The following is a 23,508-nucleotide window of genomic DNA, read 5'->3' on the forward strand; positions in this document are numbered from 1 at the left end:
TTTATTTAATATTTAGTATTTAATGCATGTAGTGGTTAGTTGTTGACAACACATGGGATTGTTCCCTTCTAGCATGTTCCACCTTTTAGGGATATGTGCTAGGTTGTCATCCTTATCTTCTACCACCTTCTAGCTTGTTCTACAAGCTTCCATGAGCTCTTTAAAAGTAGGATCCCTCTTTGTATTTTCAACACATAATTACTTCTCATTGTAAATACATATTTCTTCTTGTATTTGCATATTTGTCTCTCATGTCTGTTTAGGGTTTATCCCTTGCTCCATGCTCTTCCTCTTCTTGGCTTCTCTTTAACAGGTTCTTGCAGCAGGTGATCTTGGGCGTCTTCAGAGATGGCTTTCCTCAACTCCAACAAAGAACTGCCCAAGCATATTAGTTCATTATAAGAGGCATTGTAATATCATTTGAGAACATTCTTAATTTCTTAGCATTGAAAGGAAACATACAAGTTTTGAACAATATTCCTTGAGCTAAAATTAGTTAGCTTGGGCAAGGAATATTATATTTCTCCCTCATTCTTATTCATCTATAATATACATTTGTCCCCCTTTTTGAAATAAAGGCCAAAGGTGTACAATAACGATATGTTAATATCAAAATGTGACAAGAATTCAAAATGTACCTTCAGAATAAGTACAGGTGTCTTGTCCCAATTTTCCTATAGCACCTAGCTTGCATGCAATCTTCTTTTAATAATTCCATGATGTGATCAGCTATTGAAAAGTTATCATGGATGAGTGTCTTTTCATGTCCAACATGTTTTTGTAATGCATCCGTGTTTGGAAGAATCATGCCTTGGATTTTTGCAAGTGTGGCCCTGATCATGGCTTCTTCCTTTAATAATTCTGCCTATAGATTTGTCATTTATATAATCTTTGAATAATGTGTAGAACTATGGCTTGGGTCATGTGACAACTAGTGTGCACTTGAATTCATGTCTTCATCTATAGTGGATAATTTCTCCTTGATATCCTTGGTAAAGATTGATGTGTTACTTAACTTGATAAATAATGACACAACATTGTTAGCAGATGTTTCTAGTGTACCAAGAATAGTAACTAACTCTACTTGATCTATTGCAATTCTTTGTGCAACTTGTTCTAACACTCTATTTTCAAACTTCCTTTTTTCTCTCTGAAGTAGCTTCTCCTATCCATTCAAGTCTTCATTGAATTTCATGACAATATCTGCTAATTGATCCAAAATAGGTTGAGTACTATCAACCTCAATACTTAGAGTATCAACAAATATGTTCTTTATGTCTTCAAAAATTTAACTCTCTTTCTTCTTCTATTCTCTAATATTGCAATTCTTTGTGCAACTTGTTCTAACACTCTATTTTCAAACTTCCTTTCTACTCTCTAAACTAGCTTCTCTTGTCCATTCAAGTCTTCATTGAATTTGTGGACAATATTTTCTAATTGATCCAAAATAGGTTGAGTACTATCAACCTCAATACTCAGAGCATCAACAAATAAGTTCTTTATGTCTTCAAAGATTTAACTCTCTTTCTTCTTCTATTCTCTAAGATTTGGTAAAGATGGATGTGTTACTTGAAAAATAATGATACAATGTTGTTAGTAAATGTTTCTAGTGTACCAAGAATAGTAGCTAACTCTACTTGGTCTATTGCAATTCTTTGTGCAACTTGTTCTAACACTCTATTTTTAAACTTCCTTTCTACTCTTTGAAGTAGCTTCTCTTGTCCATTCAAGTCTTCATTGAATTTGTGGACAATATCTACTAATTGATCCAAATTAGGTTGATTACTATGAACCTCTTTGAGCATCAAAAAATATGTTCTTTATGTATTCAAAGATTTGACTCTCTTTTTTCTTCTATTCTCTAAGGTTTTTATGCTTAGCTCTTTTTTTTTTAGTAATTCTCACATGGTGTCCATTTGATCAGGAGTGAGGGTAGGGATATCCCAATTCAAAATAACTATATCCTCATCTAGATCAGTTGTTTCTACTTCTTTTCCCTTTTCCTTTAGAATGGTGGAAACAATTTGTTTCCCCTTGTTTAGGACTTCAACACTTGATTGAGACTAGTTCTCAACCATCATTATAATAGCTAAAGATATTCTTGGAATAGAAGTAACTGTGGAAAATGATGGAATAGCAAAAAATGTTGAAACAACATTGACAACATGAATACCTTGTTCCTGCTTAGTCAAGCTTGATGATGGAGACCTTTGTTGCTCAAAAGATGAAGTGCTAGGCACTTTTATCATTGTTACATTTAGCTGAAAAGATTTAGAGCTTGGTTGGGTTCTTGGTACAATAGTTGTAACCACAGCCAACCTGGTAGAAGCTATCTCTGAGCTAAATTGCACTAAAGCTTTTCTCAAAGAGTGAGGAAATGAGGCCATGACTATTACTAAAATTTTCTCTATATTAGGGTCCTCAATACCTTGTATCTATGGAAGATTTCCTCTAGTAGCTTCTTGTTCTTCCTCATCATCTAGATTGACATCATCAATCTCATCATCTTTTATTTCTATACCCTCTTCCTCATCTTCATCGTCATCTTTCTCATCAACACATACAATAAAGTCAATAGGTTGACATAGTTTATAAATAATTTTTCATGTAGCTATTGCTACCTTCACTACATATTCAATGTCTTTTATCAATATCATACATGTGTTCATTTTGAGAATGAGTTTCTTCTCAATTTTCTTCAAGGATTCTTTGACCTCCTTCTTAGTTGTATCAAGATCTACTCAAAGATGTCCTTGACACTTTTCTTTGCATGCTCCCATCTAGGCTTAATTTTCTACATAAGCTCATTAGGAATCCACTATGTAAGCTCATGAGGAGAGTACTTCCATTTGCCTAGCTTATTCATAACAACATCCTCAATCTACCTTTTCTCATCTTCATTCCTTGTCTCATATTTGAAAAATTTGAAGTTTTCCATGCCAACTCCTTCTTTCATTTTCTTTAATCTTTCCTAAAGTATAGGTGGAGATCTCTTGTATATTATTTTCTTGGGTTCATCTTCACCTAACTTCAATTTCTTCCTTGACTTGGCTATGCTTCTAGTGAACACAAAAGGGGATAACTTGGTAGGTCTGGTTATGATAACCTTTCCTTTCTTCCTTGGAGTCTCTTCTTCCTTAGACTTTGCTTCTTCTTCTTCATCCTCTACACTATCTTCTTCAAAACCATTGCCTTTTCCCTTAGTGATCATAAGAGGGGAACTTTCTTTCTTAGTTCCTTTCAGTATCTTTTCTACTCTTTTTCTTCCTTTATTGACTACTTGAGGTAACTTAATATTAAGACCTATTCTTGCCTTAGATTCATCATAGGTTCCAAAGTATGTAGCTTTTGGATCCACATGCTCATACAATAATCCTCTATGATATCCTTAGTGTCATCAATGTTAACCTCATATTCTAGAGGCTTAACCCATGCCCCTCTTGGTCTGACTATTTGAATGTATACTTTGGCACAATCCACCATAAAAAATTATCATCCTTGTAATATTTTACAAGCTTCTTAGGAATTCTAAATCTATTATTCATTTTCTATTTGAATGTTTTAAAGTAGTAATCCATGATACTTTCAAAATTATCACCCATCTCTACTATATACTCATTAATCTGATAGAAAATAGGAACATTTTTCCTCCATACTATTGTACTTTTGGAAGGGAATAATTTTGAACAAAGAAATATAAACATGTTAGAAGGGATCAAAACTTACATGGATATTCTTTGATCCTCTGATACTCTCCATATTCTTGTTGAACTAGTTCAACAGTAATTCGACAAGGTCAAAGGATAAGTTATTCTTCACATTCTTGTATGTGAGATTGACAACTTCACATGATATGTAGTTTAATTTGCTTGAACTATAAATCTCATGTTCAATGATATGAATGCCAAAATTTAGTTCCATGTCAGTTAAACTACTAATATTCAATCCTCTTCTATCCCACTCAACAAGATTTTACTTTTCTAGTGTGACCCAACCTAGGGTTTTGGTTATCTTCACTTTATTAAGCATTGGGAGTCCAATGATTCTATGATTCAATTTACTCATTATTTGAATAGGTTTCTCCAACCATAACTCTCCATTGTGTATATAGCTCAGAATATATCTCATCCCTTTGACCTAGAAGTCTTGGCATATGAGAGATATGCATCAAGCCCTTGGTTTCCAAATGTTGATGTTTGGGTTTTAGTGCACCATCAACACATAATTTCATGAATGCTTCATTCATTTATAGGGTTCCAAGTTCTTGGATTGAGAAGTCATAAAAAGAATAGATGTCATGCATGAGTAATATCTTAGGTGGAATTTGAGATTGTGCACTAGCTAGGTCAAGCACTTTTGCAATTGCTAGACTCAACTTGAAGTTTGGTGCCTTGTAGTTGACTACTCGAACCAACATTTTAGACCCTTTATTATTTTTTCTATTGGAATATACCATTGCTCGATAGGGTTTACTAAATACTTTGAAAATCTTTAGCAAAAAATACTTAAATTACTCAGCAACTCTAAATTCACTCTTCTCAATTAGCTTTGGGAATTCATGATGAAATAATGCCTTTGATTTCTTCCATTGAGTGAATTTCCATCTTTTAATCACCATTAATGCTTCATAGTTCATAATTTCTTAGTGATAGGCTATCCTCCACTTGATTTATACTTTAATTCTTGAAAGACATCTATAGCTCAGTAGAGTCATGATCACTTAGTAAGAACTATGAACTTGAGTCTACAACAATATGTAAGCCGATCTTGCTTGGTAAGGTCTTGTGACCTGATCTTTCTTGGTAAGGTCTCCTATATTTCATTATGATCAATGATCCATGTGCATCTTGAATGCTGATTGGATCATTCTACTTGTTGGATGGAATTGGTTTTAGATTTCTTCTTCTGAATCACAGCTCCAATGATCTCCATAGGGAATTAAGTTGAAGTGTTTGAACCACCCAACTCATTGACTTGGGTGTCATTCACTTCATGATCTTGGTTTTCATTCTCTAGAGATTTTCATGATCATTGTTGCCTCATTTTTTTTCTAATATTGTTAGCTTTGGCTTTCTTTTCATCTTCAATTCTACCTGTGTTCATATAGTTCATAGCAAGCTGTCCAAGTTATGTACAAATAAAACATCTATTTATAGCTTCTCTTTTCCTCATGATGTTTCACATAGTTTTCTCTAGTGTTCCCAAATTCACCACCGTAGTGACATCTACACCATGTATTGTAATCTCATCCAAATATTGCTTTGACAATTTGTTCTGCTAGGTTCTACTTTTTGGTTTTGCACTCTAAAGATTTCTATCCTTGTTTCTTGCAACTATGACATTTTTCTTCAAACTTAGGTTTCTCTATGCATTCACTTTCTCTAAGACCATGCTTATTGCACCTATAACACTTTCCATTGAATTTTTCTTTTCCAATTACTCCAACATTTTTTTGATGTATGACATATCTTATCATAATGACTACAAGTAGGTCTTTGATTCTTTTGAGATCCTTGTTGAGATGATTCACCTTCTTCTGTGTATCCTATTCTAGCTTTGCCTTTGTGTATGTATTGAATTTTTTTATTTAATTGATTCATGATTTCATGAGATTTCATCATTCTTTCATAGGTTTTATTTTTAGTGTTGAGATCATTCTACAGTCTTTCATTATCTAATCTTAGATTCGTAAGTTCTTCATTTGCATTGGTGAGGTGATCAACGAAGTCTAATTGTTGAAGGGATAGTTTCTAGATTTCATTGTTCTTTTCTTCTATCTCTTCTTTGGCTTTGCTTTTTGCTTCCATGATTTTACATAATCTGATTGATTGAATTTCTTGTTCTCTTTTTAGCTTTATGATTTCTTCTTGAAGATTGGAATTCTTTTCTAATAGATTTTTGATTGCTTCATCATCTTCATCTGAATTTCTTTCCAGCTATATATCTTTAATTCTTTCTTTAGTGTAGAGATTGTCATCCATTTGTAATACATGATCATTCCTTCTTTTCAATGATTGAGAGAGTTTCTCCTTGCTTTCTTTAGTTTCCCAATGGCTAATTCAATATCCAACTTTTCATTGTTAATAGCCCTATCTAGCTTGTATACCTCCATTGCCTTTGATATTTTCTCAAGCTATTAAACTTCTGATGTGAGAACATGAAGAGCTCTAATACCAATTGTTGGAAATATAAGGTAGGCAAGATTATTGAGAGGGGAGGGGTGAATTAGGAACCAATTAAATTTATCTTACTTCACCAATTAATCCTTCATATAATATTATGATTTAACTACATGTATAAAAGAATGCAAGAAAATAAACATTCATAACAATTTGATACAAGATATGGTGATCTAGAAACCTTCCAATTGGAAAGTACAACTAGGGTGTTGATGATATCCACAAGCTTTAGTACTGCAGTATATAGTTAACCTATTAAAGCTTACAATTGACCACTTCTAGTGTTCTTCCCTATTAGGAGCAATAAGGACTATTAGGTCCACCTTGTAAAAGGATTTACAAACATACAATGAAGTATGCACTTGGTTAAGAGATTTATCAAAGATTGTTAAGTCTATCCTATTAGGATGAACTAGTGGCTGATCTATGATCTACAACTCTAATTTTCTTGTTGAGATTCATTGTATTATAATGATCACCTGACTATGATAGATAATACTTTGTTTTCCTTTATACTACTTGTAGCCTTGTTCAATTCACACTTATGTTCATCATATAGTCTTCACATACACTCTTGGATATGATACAATACATTAAATATATACCAATCCAAATTATAACTCACTAGAGTCAGTGATGATACCAATTACATCATAATCTAGAAAGTCAACCCAATTGCTATAACTTGGGTTCTAAAGACAAACTTGGTGATATTCTAATACATGGAAAACACTGTCAGCACTCAACAATCTTTGACACTTAGCCGAACTTGAATCTCGATCCATACTAATCAATTCCAAATAGCTTCAACTCGATTAACATTGTGTGAATCAATGAACTTTGAGAAACTTGGTAGCAATTGGATGACTAGGTTGACATTGCATGACCCAGTCAACACTAGATCCACTTTTTTAACTTTGAGAGCTTGGTAGATACTGTTGGACTTGGTTAACATACTAGATTTTGATTAACACTATGATCTTCTTTACTTCCACTAACTATCTTGGTAACATCTACTATGCTCAGTTTATATTAAACTTTGTCTCTAAAGCTTGGCAAACACTATGTAGCTTGACAAACACTGCAAACTAACTACTTAGCTTGGAAATAGATAAATCACTTGGTTAACATTGCAAACTCAATGATAAGCTTGGTAGAAACTATATAGCTCAGTAGAAATGTAAGCAATTTGACTAAGTGTTGAGTCACTGATAGAAAAATTGACCTTAATATCAACATATATCATAATTCTTGAATTCTAGATACCCTAATTGCATAGATAGGAAGTAAAGTATTTGATAACTTTGATATCACAGTCTCAATAGATATACGCTTTGATAAAAAATATTTATTTTTATATTGCCATTGATGTTACACAAATATTATACTCTAACCGAGCACTACTAGTTGGAATTGAGTTTAGAAGACTCCTATACCAACCAAGCAGATGAAAAATTCAGTGATCCAATTGAAGCTGAGTCAGGTCAATTGATAAAGGAGTTCAATTATAACCTAGTTAGAAGTTCAGTATAAACTGAGTCAGGTTAGTTGTTAAGGAACTCAGTGGTAACCTAGTGACTCAGTTTTAGTTCAAGTTGACCGACATCAAAATAATTTTCTTTATTTATTTTGTTTATGCAAGCCAACTTAATGGATGTTGATTTCTTATTTGTAAGAATATTCAAGCCAACTTGACATTGTATTTTTTGGAATTACAAGAGGAAAGGTAAACTTCTGGTGGGGTTGTGAATTAGTAGTTTAACATTAGACCAATAAAACTTTCACCATACATTCATCTCATGCATTCAATAAGTAAACTGAAATTATATGTAAAGCATATCCATCTAAATCATATAACCATGCAAGCATTCACACACATAACACTAGATATGATTACCCAAATACCCTCCAAGTGAGAAGGTAAAACTAGGGTAGGGATGACACCCACAAATCTTCACTACTATAGCAATAAAGTGTATCCAATGAAGGTTACAACATTTTGACCATGAAACATGATCTACCCTATGAAAGGTCTACCCTTTTAAAGGCTTACAAAGACTATAAGGTCTCACCTTGTTAGAGGATTTCAACACCCTGTTAGAAGTGTGCCTTGTTAGAGGGCTTTAACTTACAACTAAGCACCTTGTTAAAGGATTTCATATAATCTATTAGGACTACTCTATTAAGAGATCTGACTGAAATCACTTGTTAAAATGTCTTAGCATAGATCCTATGACAAACACTTGCTTTCCTAATAATAGATCACCTCTACACAATATCTTCTTGATCCTTCACAATTAGATGTCTCAATGTTGTATCCTTTACTTAATCCTCTATTCTTCTCTAATTGATTCTACAATTCACTTTTTCTTCTAAGTCACCTTGAATGCTCTACATGCAAAATAAATTGTTCACTCCTTTGATTCCTTACATACACATTCTCCTATCTCATAAAAATTTTAGAGATTTTTTCTCCTTAAGAAGACTTAGGTGGCTTAGGTTTAGGTATGAATCTATGACTAAGATTCATCTATTTTTCCACTTAATCCTTCCCATTTTCCAACTGGTTGCATGTAATTGCATAGAGAATCTGAATATAGATTCATCCTTATCTCTAAAATATCAAAATGTAATTTGAAGGTGGCTAAAAAATGGTTTACATAGTTGTTTGTGCCATTACAAACAAATATGTCAAAACTATGTTACTTAGAATATGAAGTCTCTGATGCTCAACATGCACTGATCTTTATACTATGATTCGACATTTGCATTACTCAACATCCATTTTTTACTTGGCTCCTAAATCACTCGACATGGTCTATCTACTTAGCACTTGAATGACTTGGCACATGAGTGACTCAACATTCATTGTCACTTAGCATGGTCTAATATTTACATGTTGTGCTCGACATGTATTACTAGTTTGGCATGAACTAAGTAAATGACTTAAGTTTTTTGACACTCACTTGTCAAAACCAATCCGAGATCAACAATCTTCCCCTTTGACATGAGTGTCAAAACACTTGAATATGCAATATTATCTTTAATCTTCTCAAGCATAACATATCCATGAATTGGCTTATATAAAAAACTTCAAAATTTGCAATAACTTATATACCTCAAAATTTTATAACTCCCCCTGAGTTAATGTGTCTAATGTGTATCCAAAATCTATGCTCCTTTCAAAGTAAATGTGTCTCTATTGATACACTTTGACTTCAATGCACTGAATTTGATACTCTTTCATCTGATATGCTCTCCCTTAGTTGATATCTTCTCTTTTGCTACTGATATCTACAAAAATGTATATCCCCCCCTTTGATATATCTCTGATCTGCTATGCTCTATGCTCCCCCCTTCTTATTTCTCTCCCTTTTGTTCATACTCCCCCATATTATATTTATCCCCAAAAAATATATCTCCCCTTTTTTGACACTTATGTCAAATGACCTATACACTTATTGTGTGTTTGTCCAAAAAAGATTTATCAACATCCATTATTATCCTTGGAGCTATATATTGTGTGCTTAAAATGTGAGCACACTTCTATGAGTCATTATATCGAAGATTGCTCAAGAATGAGGTCTTTAATGTTGGCTCATAGCTTTCTATTTATGGAGTGCAAGGGTTTGTAATAGAGGCCCTCAATTTGACCTAGTTTGTGCCAATGAAAGTACACCATAAAATGAGAGATTCAAAGATCTAATAGGCATGCAAATGGAGATGAAAACTAATCTATATGATAACAATGCAAAACAATGTAAGCTCTAATCTATGAAAGCAAGATCTAATCTATCAATACAAGATCTAATCTATGAAAGCAAGATCTAATCTATCAATGCAAGATCTAATCTATCAATGCAAGATCTGAGCTAATATGAAAATGCATGGATGAGATATGATAACGGAAGCCATAGATGCATGAGAGAAGAAGACAAGAAGATAGAATTTCTTCACAAAAAACTTTAATATTCAAACTCCTTCAAAAAATTCTCTCCAAACTTACAACATAACAATAACATAGAGGGTGTGTATAAAATGAGGAGAGGGCTCTCTCTTATAAAGAAGATTGGATGATCAAGATTAAGAGGAAAAAAATTTAATCAAGGGTGGAGAAAGAATGATCCATGTGAAACAAAGATCCACCAATGAGAAAATAAGAAAAGAATTAAATGAAATCCCACTTAGAAATATGTGCATTTAAGTGTAGAAGAATTTTTAATTTTTAATTATTTTATTTACTCTTTAAGTGGGGATTTATTTAATTAAAAGGGAGCAAGTTCTTTTAATTAAATAGGAAATATTTAATTAAATTAAAAGAGGGGTTTTTCTCTTAATTAGTTAAATATGGATGAATTATTTAATTAAAAGAGAGGTTTTCTTTTAATTAAATGGGGACTTATTTTATTTAATTAAAAGGGAGGTTTTATTTTAATTAAATAAGACAGGATAAAATGATCAACCTTAGAAAATATTTAAATAATTGAATTTGATCAAAGAAATTGATTTGAATTGAATTAATAAAATATTGCAAACCATTGATTCAGGAAATTGATAAATTGAATAATGGTGGCCCATAGTCTAGGTGACCATTTTAGGGTGCAAACATTTGCCCCTCTTTCACTAATGTGTGATCTATTTGGGAACACATGTAGTCAAAGGAAGAAATTAAAGTGTGAGATCGATTTGGGATCATAAAACAACCTAAATGTGTGGTTGACTCAGGAACACATCAGGACAAATGATATAAATAAATTTTGACTTTAAAAAGTTGAGGATAGAATTGATAAAAGTGAATGAAGGATTGAAGTTGATAGATACTAACCCTTCATGATCAAAATTGAAATGAGATAGAGGAGAAACAACAGATCGATAAATTTGATCAAATCAAACAAAAGATAAAGTTTTTGATGTAAGATGAAAGAGATAACAATCACAACACCAAGGTAGAGCATTAAGTGTGAAATATTATGCCCCAAAGGTAAATTAGAAGAAAAGGAGTGGGGTGAAAGTGAATAGAAGGTAGAAATTTGGAAGATACGAAAAAAAATAGAAAGAAGAAAATACAATGCCCCAAAATCAATCAACTGTTTAAGATAGAAATTTTGATTGAGATCAAAAAATAAGATAAGGAAATGAAGATCAAAATGTGACCATAGTTGATTAAAATTCTACAAGAAAGATGAAGGGAAAACCCTCTCAAACTCATAATGCAGCCTAAAAATGCAAACTAACATGAAGCCTAACAATGCAAGCTACATGAAAATGTAAAGGTGCACTTGCAATAGAACAACTATAACATAGGATTTTGTGTTCATCATCCATTAGAGGATATAAAGGAACATATTTTCATCATTGGGCCATTATTAACAAACATAAAAAAATTGCACAATCATCACTAGTTACAAGCGCAACTATGAAGGTGTGAATGTGATTTATATTGGATTGGAATGTGGAAAGATTCTAACATAAGCATCAAAGACATAAAGGTCAAGATGAATTTGATGTTAGCTTACCTAATTTAATTTAGCAAATAAAACACATGCCTCATGCCCCAAGTCCTCTAGCTATGCATCCTAGAGAGACTTTGGAACAATGACACTCAACATAAATTAATAATAGTCAACACACAAAGAAAATATCATGACATAGATCAAGCATTAAGTGTTTGTATTTAAAAGTTTAATTTTTTTTTATTGATACTAAGCTCCAAGGATAAGGATCAAATTCTTGCAAGTAGGTAATATCACATGATGAAACTGGATAAGACCAAACTGATAAGTGTTGAAAAGCACTTGATGCCAGGAGTTGTATTGAAAAATACAGTTGTGGTAGTGTTGAAAAACACCATTTTTGAGGTGTCCTAAAGACTAACGCACCCAAGAGACCAAAGCTAACATAGTTATGCCCTCTAGAAAAAGACTAATTCCAAACCAAGACAAAAAGGATAAGGCATGATGGAGAAAGGCAAAGTGTTGAGGATGCATACTAAGAAACAAGGGTGCCAAGGCCTCAAGTAGTGCCCATTGCTAGGTTTTCAGCACTTGGATTATATATATATATATATTTTTTTGTATTTTTGCTACCAGGGCGCCTGTTTCTAGGTTTTCACCAAGGCACTTTTTCTATTTTTTTTTGAATTTTTGAATTTTTTGATTTTGAATTTTTTTTTTTTGGAATATATAATTTTTTTTGGAGATACATCAAAGCGTCTATTGCTAGGTCTTCGCCAAGATGATTTTTTTTCAAGACATTTTCAAATTTTTAGAATTTTCACAATATATCATTTTTTTGGATTTTAGAAATATATCATTGTTGTGGTTTCACAATGCATGCCCCATTTCTCTTAGAAATGGGGACTCCCTACTTTATTTTTTGGCTTTTTGGATCCCTAGTCCAAGGTCCAAGTCTTTTTCTAGTGTCTTTTTGACCTGAGTTGAGTCCCAGTTCAAAAAACCAATCTCTGAAAGTCAAGTTTCTGAGGGAAGAAGTCTTTTTGCAAAATAAAAAAGCCACACCAACGCACCTCAACAAGTGCACTAGTGTGCCAAAGTACTAAAAAGGGGACATTTACCATTGGAGAAGTGCACCTGCATAGCACCATGAGGTGTGCCATGTCAACCCTCTTCTCCTTCCCACTTCATTTTCTTTCCCTCTAGCCTTCTAACTCACAGTTCCACATCTCATTAAGTGTGCCTTCCACTCTCATCCCCCTTACACAATGAACTTAAAACACATTGATGTGCATCTTCAGTATTCCTCTTTTTTTGCACTTAAGTCCATTAAGGGTGCACATCAATGCACCCCATGAGGTGTGCCATTGCACACCCCAATAATCGAAAACCTTTGTAAGGGTAAAAATGCACTAGGTGCACATTAGAGGTGCACCAAGTGCACCCTTTCTTGTGCAAAAAGTTATTGAATTAGGTTTTTTGGTGTTTTTGAGTAGTCATGTTTAGGATTTTGTTTGAGTCAGTGTTAGGGATTGGATTAATTGATTTCTTCATCTTTTTGTACTAATGTTTTCTTCTTTGTGTAGATAAAAATGCATCCTCAATTTGTCAGGGTTATCACTTTAGACCTAGACCTCATAATTTAGAATCATTTAGACCATTGGAAAGAAGAATTGAAAATCTAATTTCAGTCCATAAAATAGTGAGCCTTTGGCTACCCAGTTTTATTGACCAATGAAAGTGTCAACTTTAAATTTTGAGTAGAAGACCTTCAAAAAAGCTAGTTAAAAATGCCAAGAAAATGTTGTGAAAAGTTTCGAACATTTGATCATTTTGGATAATGTAGATAACTTGGTCTCCCATCGAGAAGGATAGGGTAGTTGGAGAGAAGACAAAGATCAAAGATATAGGGGTTGGATACATGAAATAGAATAGGTTCCTCATCTTACGCAGATATTAATGGCAATATTCAACATAGGTTCCTTGGGATTTCAAATAGAAGAAGCATAAGGAGTTCAACTATATGAAACTTTTTGGCTATAAAGAAGGTATAAATCATCAAAAGGGGGAAAATAAGTACACTAAATTGATCTAAAATTCCATTTGGGAAAAACCCAGAAACCATTTTCAAAACTGAGAACTTTGATTTTTTGGTGAATTGAGCTTCCGAGGTGCGCTAGTACATTTTTTCAATGGTGTTTTGGTATATTTTGAAGGGTTCAGAGGTGCATTGGTGCACTTCAAATTTTGAAGGAGTTTCTAGTGATGAGGATATTAGACATACATTTAGAATGAAAGAAGCTTTATTGGAGCTTGATGTAAAACTTAGAGATTATGTAGAAACTTGTATAGAAGTGGACAATTATAGGCAGAAAGTGAAGGACAAATATAATGCCTTAGATTTACTAGATGTAGTGTATGTCATTGAAATAATTGAGAAATTCAAGGGCAAAAACTAGACATAGCTCTGGTATAAAGGGGAACAAAACCCATAAGCTAGGATTTCATTTTTGACACTCGGTGAAATTTTGCATTTTTTTAGGCATTTGAGGTGTGCTGCTGTGCTGGTGCACTAGGTGCACTGCTAGGCCAGCTGTGCTATTGCACTTTTTGGCAACAACATATTGGAAGAATTTTGGATAAGTCTAAGGTGTGCTGCTATGTTGGTGCGCTAGGTATGCTAGTGCACTTTTTGCAACAATGTGTTGGAATTTTTTTGAAGAAGTGAGAGGTGTGTAGGTGCATTGATGCACTTCTTCTGAGGTGCATTTTTCTAGAGGTGCACTGACAGTTAACTGCTAGTTCCAAAATTTGAACTTTCCATGCACCAGAAATGCATTTTAACAATAGTTTAACTCTAACAGATGCCTAGTGAAGGATGAACTTCTATTTTTGACACTTCCAAACATTTATACATCATCTAAAGGATTTCTCTTTCTTATTATTTCATGCTTTCTTTTCTTTATGACATGTGAAGGCTCATGCATCCAATTAATGATACAAAATGGATGGAGTCCTACTTAGCACTAGTTAGATAGTCAATTTGTACATAAATAGATTTGTCTTATTAGTTTAGAAGTATATGTTTGAATCAAGAGATCTCTCACTCTCGACACAAATTGAGGAGACAATTTCTTATAAATTTAGGAATGTAATATGCATTCTAGGCTGCCATTTTTTTGCAATAATATTATGCTTTTGGTGCTTACATTTGGAGTGTAGTGATTCTTGCCTAAGTGTGTCATATTTTTGTGAATGTATGTTCATGGAATTGTGATTGAGCCAAAAGTTTATTGTGTTAGTTTTGGTTGTGCGATCTTTTAATTCTAGTGTTTGCTATGGTTTTACAAATTTTGCTAATGAATTTAGCTCGAGAAGAAATTACTAAATTGTGCCTGCATAACTTTTTGTCTCGCATGAGCACACTTTTTGTGTCCTTGCGATTTGATGAAGAGTGAAAAATAATATAGTTACTAAATTTCCCATCAATGATTGCATCAGTTGAATCGAGCAAGCACTGCTCCTACTTTCATTGGTTACCTACTAATTTATTGAAAAGCTTAACTCACAAATGTGTTGTTTTTGTAGCTTATGTTCATTAGGATTTTAATTTCACGTTATTTTCTTAAACTTATTTTTACCTTATCTTTGTTAGTGATAATCTTGAAAGGTACTCCATATCTACAGATAATATGATTCAAAATAAATAGAGAAACTATCTTGCCTGAGGCAATAGAAAGTGGGACAACTTCTACCCATTTAGTGAAATAATCAGTGGTAGTGATAATAAACTTGTGTCCACATGATGAGTTGGGATGAATCTTCCCAACAAGATCAAAGGCATGACACTAAAACAACTAATGAGAAATAGAAGGAATGAGCTCCTACCTAGAGCATGTATCAGGTTACCATGTTTTTGATACTTTCCACATGACTTTGCAAAAGCTACTACATTAGTCTACTTTGTGGTCTAATAGTACCCTGCCCTAAGAAAATTTAAAGCCATGGAAAGACTATTAGAATGTCTCTCATAGATACCCTCATGGATATCAATTAACACTTGATCAAATTCTTCCTTTTGTAAGCATCTAAGAAGTGTTCCACCTAGACCCTTCCTATACAAATCACTAGAGATAAGGGAATGACAAGAGGCATTTCAAATAAGGTTTCTATGTTTAGATCAATTAAAGGATTTAGTTATAATTCCATCACAAAGGTATGAGTAAATGACACCATAATAGGATGACTTAGGACCAAAAAGGGTACAAATAACATGAATTTCTTAGGAATCATAGATAGGGTGATGTAGCTCTTCCACCAGGAATTAAAATCTTGATTCATGCTGCTCTAATTGAAGAAGTGAAGCAAGTGTAGGCATAGAATCAACTACCTTATTTTTTTCTCAAGGGATTTTCTAAAATGAGACAAATGTGAAGTAGAGTCTCAAGGAATAAACCAATTTCTCATTTTTTGCTAGACAATCATCTAGCCATCTTAAGTCCATTTGTTAAAGCTTCATATTCAACAATGGTGTTTGTACATGGAAATAATAACTTGTCAGATTTAGGAATCTTGTTCCCATGAGGTGAAACAAACAACACACCAAACTACTTTACAAAAGGGACCCATCAAAGAATATCTTCCATGTTATTTCAGTCATATACATCAATTGCTCATCTAGGAAATCAATGTGAATAGGTGCATCATCTTGTAGTGGGAAATCAACCAATAGATATGCTATGTCTTTTCCTTTGATTGTTGTATGCTCAATGTACTCTATGTCAAACTCTGAAAGGATCATCATTTATTTAGCAAGTCTACCTATAAGGGCAACCTTACTTAGTAAGTATTTGAGTGGATCTATTTTTTCTATGAGGTGTATAGTGTGCACAAGCATTAATGTTGCAACGTTTGGAAAGAAAGCACAATTGTGACACAAGCTTTCTCAATACTGGTGTAATTAACCTTATATGAAACAAGAATACAAATAATATAATATAGTGCTCTTTCTTTCCTATGTTCATAAAGTTGAGTCAATAATGTCCCCAAGGTAGATTTTGTTGCCGAAATGTATAGGATAAGTGGTTTCCTTGGGATAGGAGGCATTAAAATAGGAGGATTTGCCAAATATTTTTTGATCTAATCCATGCTCTTTTGGCATTCATCATTCCATATACATTTGACTCATCATGTAAGTTCTTATTGAAAGGTTGAGCTCTATCTGCCAACTGTGAAATAAACCTCCTTATAGATTGAAGATGTCCTTGAAGACTCCTATTTTGACTAATTCTTTTAGGAGGTGGAATATCCATAATTTCTTGTACTTTTTTAGGGTCCACCTCTATTCCCTTTGCTAAAATAATAAATCCTAGTAATTTTCTAGAGGTGACCCCAAATACATACTTATTAGGATTTAACCTTAGTTGAAATTGTTCCATACGATCTAGAATGACTTCTAAATCATCTAAATGTGTATTTCTTTTCTTAGACTTTGCCAAGGTTTCATCCACATAATCTTCCATGTTTATCTACATCATATCACAAAAAATAGTTGTCATTGCTCATTGATAAGTAGCTCTTGCATTTTTTAATCCAAAAGGCATAATGTTCCAACAATAGGTACCCCATTAGTAAATGCAAATTTTTCTTGATCTTTAGGAGCTATTTTAATCTGATTATATCTAGAGAACCCATCCATTAAGGAACAAATATCATAACCCACAATCATATCCACTATCATGTCTGTATTAGGAAGTGGAAAATCATCCCTTGGGCATACTTTATTAACATCTCTAAAATATGTGCAAACTCAAATGCTTTTGTCATGTTTTGAAATTGGTACAATGTTTGATATCTATTCAGTATAGCCAATATCTCTTATGAATTTTGCACCAAGGAGTTTCTCTAATTTACCTTGACTAAGAAAGCTATGTGAGGATGCCTTTTTCTCAATTTTTGCTTCACTTTGAGCTATGGATGAATGATGAATAATAAGATTAGTGTCCAAAATTGGCACATATGAATAAGTCCATGCAAAATTATTCTTCTTTTCTTGTAAGAACTTAGTATAGGCTTCTTTTTCTTGTGGTGAAAAAGGCCAAGCCAGATGTACCATTTGCAAAGCTTCATCTATACCCAAATTGACTGCTTGTGTTGGTTCAATAAGCACTAAAGATCTATCTTAAAAATAACTAGGGAGATAATCAATTACCTTAGCCTCAGGCACCTTAGAGAGGTTTTCACCCTTGGATACATCCTTTCTTTTTACTTTTTTTGGTTCTAACATTGCCACATAGTGGTTTTCACTATTAGAACTCCTATTCTTTTTCTTTTCTTTTCTCTTTATTTTGTGAGCAAGGTACTTGATGTCTGGCTCTATCATACTAGCAGCTAGTTCACTAGTGGAAGAGATTACAAGTTTAATGGAATTCAAATAATAGGCTATTTCATATTCATTTTAAATGTTAAGAGCTCAAGTTCTTGATTGTGTTGTGACCAATCAATTAGGTCAAGATGAACAAGGGGTAAATCAATGATAGGTTCAAGGTTGTGACTATGAATGATATCTCTAGTGATTGAAGATTCAGAGTCCATCAAGTAACTTCCCAAACTACCAAAATTAGGATTCATCCTGACAAGTGAATAATCATCCACTAAGGCAACATGCAAGTTCAAATATTCTAGTCCTACGCAGGGCTTGTTGACTAACTTGGGTTGAGAACTATATATATGAACAACATCAACATCCATATCAATTGTGGAAGGTTTTGATAGAGAGTCCCATTCATACTCATGTGAATCTATTTTTGAATCTTGACTAGGATTCTTATAGCATGAAGGATTTGGATGTCTAGACATGGATGCCTCAATGTCATTAAGGTCCACGCTCTCATGTTCTAAAGTTGCAACTATCTCATGAGATACTAGACTATCTGAATCTCCCCAAAGGAGATCAGTAGAGATCTTCACACATATTTTGTTGATTTTTCAAATTAGATTTACATTCAGTCTCTTCTTCACTATCTAACTCATCAAGGATAGGAGCAACATTCTTACTATGATCTACATACCCTAGGCCAACCGACTTCTTAGACTTGCATCCAGAAAGACAGGAATTTGGCTCTAGCATCCAATTTGTTACTAAGAGGATCATGTCCAATATAGCCCATTTTCTTGACAAGAGTGTACCCTCTTCCATAAGAATTAGGAGAAGGAGTGAAATTCTCATTGTGCATATACTTCTCTTCTCTATAAATTCAATCTCTAACAACCACATCTTATTTATCATTTTGAATAGGTATTGGCAACTATACAAATGTGTCAAATAATTTCATAGCTAAAGAGGAAGATTTCATCTCTCATAAAGGTTTACCATATGACCTAGGTGAAACTGGTAATGTTGTAAGGGAGTTAAGTTGATATCTCCCCATGCCAAGGCCTATGGACTTAAAATTTTCTTTGCAATCAGCTAAAAGTGCATTAAAATCATCTACTTTTATATTGAGGGGAACATGAGTACTTGTTGAAATCAAGTTAATAGACAAAGTGTTATCCCTAGGAATACAAATCTCTATTCTATTGTAAGGAAACTTAACACACTAATGATAGGTAGATGACACTGGTTGCATATCATGAATCTATGGTCTACCAAGTAAAATGTTGTATGCAAGGGGTCCAACATCAACTATTTGGAATAAAACATCTTTTTCAATAGGGCCAATCCTAATAGGAAGGACGTCCAACCCCTTTGAAATTCTCTCTACCTCATCAAAGGCTTTGATAGTAATCTTTCTTTTGGTATCAATAACATGTTTAGAATAACCTAATGTATTTAAAAGACCCAAAGAACAAATATTAACCCTAGCACCCCCATCTATAAAAACATGCCTAACATGGGTCCTATGGCTCATGACTTCAATATGAAGGGCAAGATTATGCTCATCTTCCTCCAAAAAAGAAAGTAACGAGGGATAGTAATATGATTAACCATGTTATGGAATTAATCGACATCTAAATTATTGGGAATATTCACCATGTGCAAAGCATCCTCAAGGAATTGCTTGTGTCTCAGATACAACTCTAAAAGCTCAAATATTGAAATTTGAGTGGGGGTTTTTTGTAATTGATCAACAATATTATAATTTGACTTAGGATTAATCATTGGTTTTGAAGGAACATAATTGGATTGCACTTGTTTGGGCTTACTTGGTTGGTTTGAACTAGGTCCTTTGATGACAAGGCAACCTTGACTTCACATAACATCATTGAGACTTTGAGAAGACACTTGCTTAGGTTTAACTGACTAGTTTGAGTTAGGTCCTCTAATTAAAAGGGGACCTTAACATGAATTTCTAGAGTGAGAAGCCCTTAGCACCAAAATAGGTTTTTCACTAGGGATAATAGAGCTGAAATTTAAATCACAACGATTGGGATCTTTATCTTCCATCATGCTGACACTTTCTTCTACAACCTCAAGCATACTGACAACATTTTTTGCATTTTCATAAGTGTAATTAATTACAGCCTTGCCATTTTTAGGTTGGGAAGCTTCCCATTTCTCATACCTGGGAAAAGGCTCTTTGAATGTTGTGTGATTAGTATTGGTATTTAATCCATCTATTTCAAGTTTTCCATTCTCAATAAGATCTTGAACAATATGCTTAAATATCCTATGAATTTCAATATTATATCCAATGCCATTGTGAAGATTGCAATAGGCCTTCTCATCCCACCACCATGGCTTAACTTTAGGTATGTAGAACTTTGTGGCATCATAAAGGTGCAGAAGATTATGAACAAGAGCTTAGTGAATATCTCTTCATATGACTCACCCGATTGTGTAATTCTTGATATCTTGGCTTCTTACTTTTTTGATTAGTACTAGCCAAATGGAAAACAACTTGATCTTTAGGCTTAGAGGAATCCACAACTCCTATAAAAAATATAGACGGAGTAATTGAGAGGGAGGGGTGGGGATGAACCAGTTGCCAGGAAAAAAAATCCATAGATCCCTTACATGTCTTATAGAATTAGTTACTACTATCACTTGGTAGCCATATAGAAAAATGTTGTAACTTGGTAGATGTATGCTAATTTATTAATCATTTACAAAGATTTAACATGTATGCATAAAAGAAATAACATCAACACAAGAGACATCGTATTTAACATGGAAACCCAATATGAGAAAAACCACCAAGTAACTAGCTACCAATTTTCACTCTTTTGAAGTGAGCCCTGTTAGGAGCCAACCCTATTAAAGGTTACAAAACACACTGTAAGGTGTGACCCTATTAGAGGATTTAAACACCCTGCTAAGAGTAGCCTTTCTAGAGGACTTTAGAAAAATTCAATAGAACTATCCACCTTGTTAGAGGATTTACAAAAATGGCTATTAAACCAACTCTGTTAAGAGATTTAAGAATCACTACTACAATGATGAAAAAGTAACAATGAAGTGACTTGAATGAGATGCAACTAAACTTTGCTATTATAGATCTCTATTCTACTTCACTAGATCCTCTCTGATTGAATACACCTTTGCTGTTCCTTAAGGATATCTGATCCTTCTTCTAAATTTTCTCATACCTTCCTCTTCACACAATTAACTCACTTGCATGCTCGCTCACTAAAATTTAGATTTCACAACTTCACCTTTTATTTATACAATACAAATTTTCCAGTTAGCTCATTTACAAGTTACAATTACCAATAATCATTACATCAATCAACTAAAAACTTTACATGAAACAATTAAACTTTATTTCCCAAAACAATAAAATCCTTCATTGGTCAATCCTGCTTGATAAACACTACTCTAGAAATGATTTCTAGTGTTAACCAAGTAAAGCTTGGTAAAAACTGAGAATTTTGCAAAATCCTTTAGAGACGTAATAAATTCAATAGACACTAACTTTCCTTTGCTGACCTTGTGACCTTAGTAGAAACTAACTTCTGTCACAAAATCCTTCAATGCCCAAGTGAGCTTGGTAGAAACTATCTTCATAGTGTAACTTCTAGAAACACTCGGTAGACTTTGTAATTTGCTTTGCTGACCTTCTGAGCTCGGTAGACTCTATCTTTTTCTTTGATTACCAACTAAGCTTAGTAGACTCTATCTGGTAACTGATATGACATTTGTGTAACATCAAAGACAACACACAATTGAACAATTGTATCCAAGAATCTCCCTCTTTGGTGTTGATGGCAACACAACATGTCATAGAAGAATGAAATTTGAGAACAAGTCTTTTTTTGATAGAATATTTCTCCCTCTTAGATTTTATTGTACAAACTTCTCAAATATAGTAATCTCCCTCTATGAAGGAATTACATAGCTTCGTTTCAAATATCAAACTCTCCAAAAACAAATTCAAATTTCAGAAAGATATTACAATATGCTATCCCTCTTTCACAACACATGCCAAGGACAACACAAAACAAATGAGTAGTAATGTACCTTAAGTACTAATTCATACGCAATGTTCTCATTATTATGTTGCATCAATTGATAGATCTTCAACTTGATACCTGTGGATGCATCACTAAAACTTTATTTTAGTGAGCCTTAGATAGGGGAATGACCCCTAACTTACCTTTGAGATACAAGAATGGATCCTTAAGTAAAGGCTTTGTGAATATGTCACCAATTTGTTCTTTTGTATGGACATATTCTAATCTGATCTCCTTATCTTGCACCAATTCTCTGACAAAGTGATACTTTATTGCAATGTGCTTGGTTTTTGAATGCATCACTAGATTTTTAGATATGTTAATTGCACTTTTTTTGTCACAAAACATAACAGTAGGTTCTTTGATTTCCACCTTCATGCCTTCCAATAATTGTTTGAACCAAATAATATTAGAACAATTTACTACTATTGCAACATACTCTGCTTCTATTATAGATTGGGATATGCAATTTTTTTTTTTACTTGTCCAAGAAACCAACCTCTTTCCAAGAAAGAAAGCTCCTCCACTTGTACTCTTCCTATCATCAATGTTTCCTACCCAATCTGCATCAATAAACACTTTCAAATCCAGATTACCTCCAAATTTATATCATAATCCATAATCTTTAATGTCTTTCAAGTATCTCATGATCCTTTTGATTGCCATCATGTGATTTTCTCTTGGTTTTGCTGAAAATATTGCTACAATACCAACTACAAGAGCAATACCTAGCCTTGTATGAACTACATACTGCAACTTTCCAATCATTGATCTATATAATGTCTGATCTACCTCCTTTGATTCATCATCCTCGGTAATCTTTAGACTAGTGCACATAGGAGTTCCAACTGGTTTACAATCTTCCATTTCAAACTTTTTTAGTATCTCCTTGATGTATTTAGACTGAGTGATGTAGAAACATTCTCACTTTGCTAAATTTGAAGAACAACAAAAAATTTAATCTTACCAAACATTGACATCTCAAATTCCTTGTTCATTTGCTCTGAAAATTCTTTGCAAAGATTATCATTTCCTGTAAACAAAGTGTCATGCAGAAATATTTCTACCAAAACAATCTTGTTGTCTAGTCCTTCCTTGATATACAAGCTACTATTATCATTAGTACTCTGAAAACCAATCTAAAAAAGATAGTTATGCAATCTCTCATACCATGCTCTAGGGGCTTGTTTCAAACCATACAATGCTTTGTGTAATTTGTAGACCATGTCCTTCTTATCTAGATCAACAAAACATTTAGGCTATTCAATGTAGACTTCTTCATCTAGTATACCATTGAGAAATGTAGATTTGACATCCATTTGATATACCTTAAATCCTTTGTATATAGCATATGCAAGTAAAGTACTATAACATTCCAATCTTACAATAGGAGCTAATGCAGGAGCATCTTGGATTTACTTGGT

At 33.4% G+C, this 23,508-nt stretch overlaps 1 pseudogene; it reads left to right on the forward strand.

Moving 5' to 3' along the window:
* Positions 1 to 13,923: 13,923 nt before the first annotated feature.
* LOC149558306 (cullin-1-like) overlaps positions 13,924 to 23,508 on the forward strand; it is a 59,066-nt pseudogene continuing 49,481 nt past the window's right edge.

This window comes from Cupressus sempervirens, chromosome 5, assembly GCF_028749045.1.
Source record: "Cupressus sempervirens isolate cs-2001-9-10 chromosome 5, ASM2874904v1, whole genome shotgun sequence".
In the NCBI taxonomy this organism is placed as follows: Eukaryota; Viridiplantae; Streptophyta; class Pinopsida; order Cupressales; family Cupressaceae; genus Cupressus; species Cupressus sempervirens.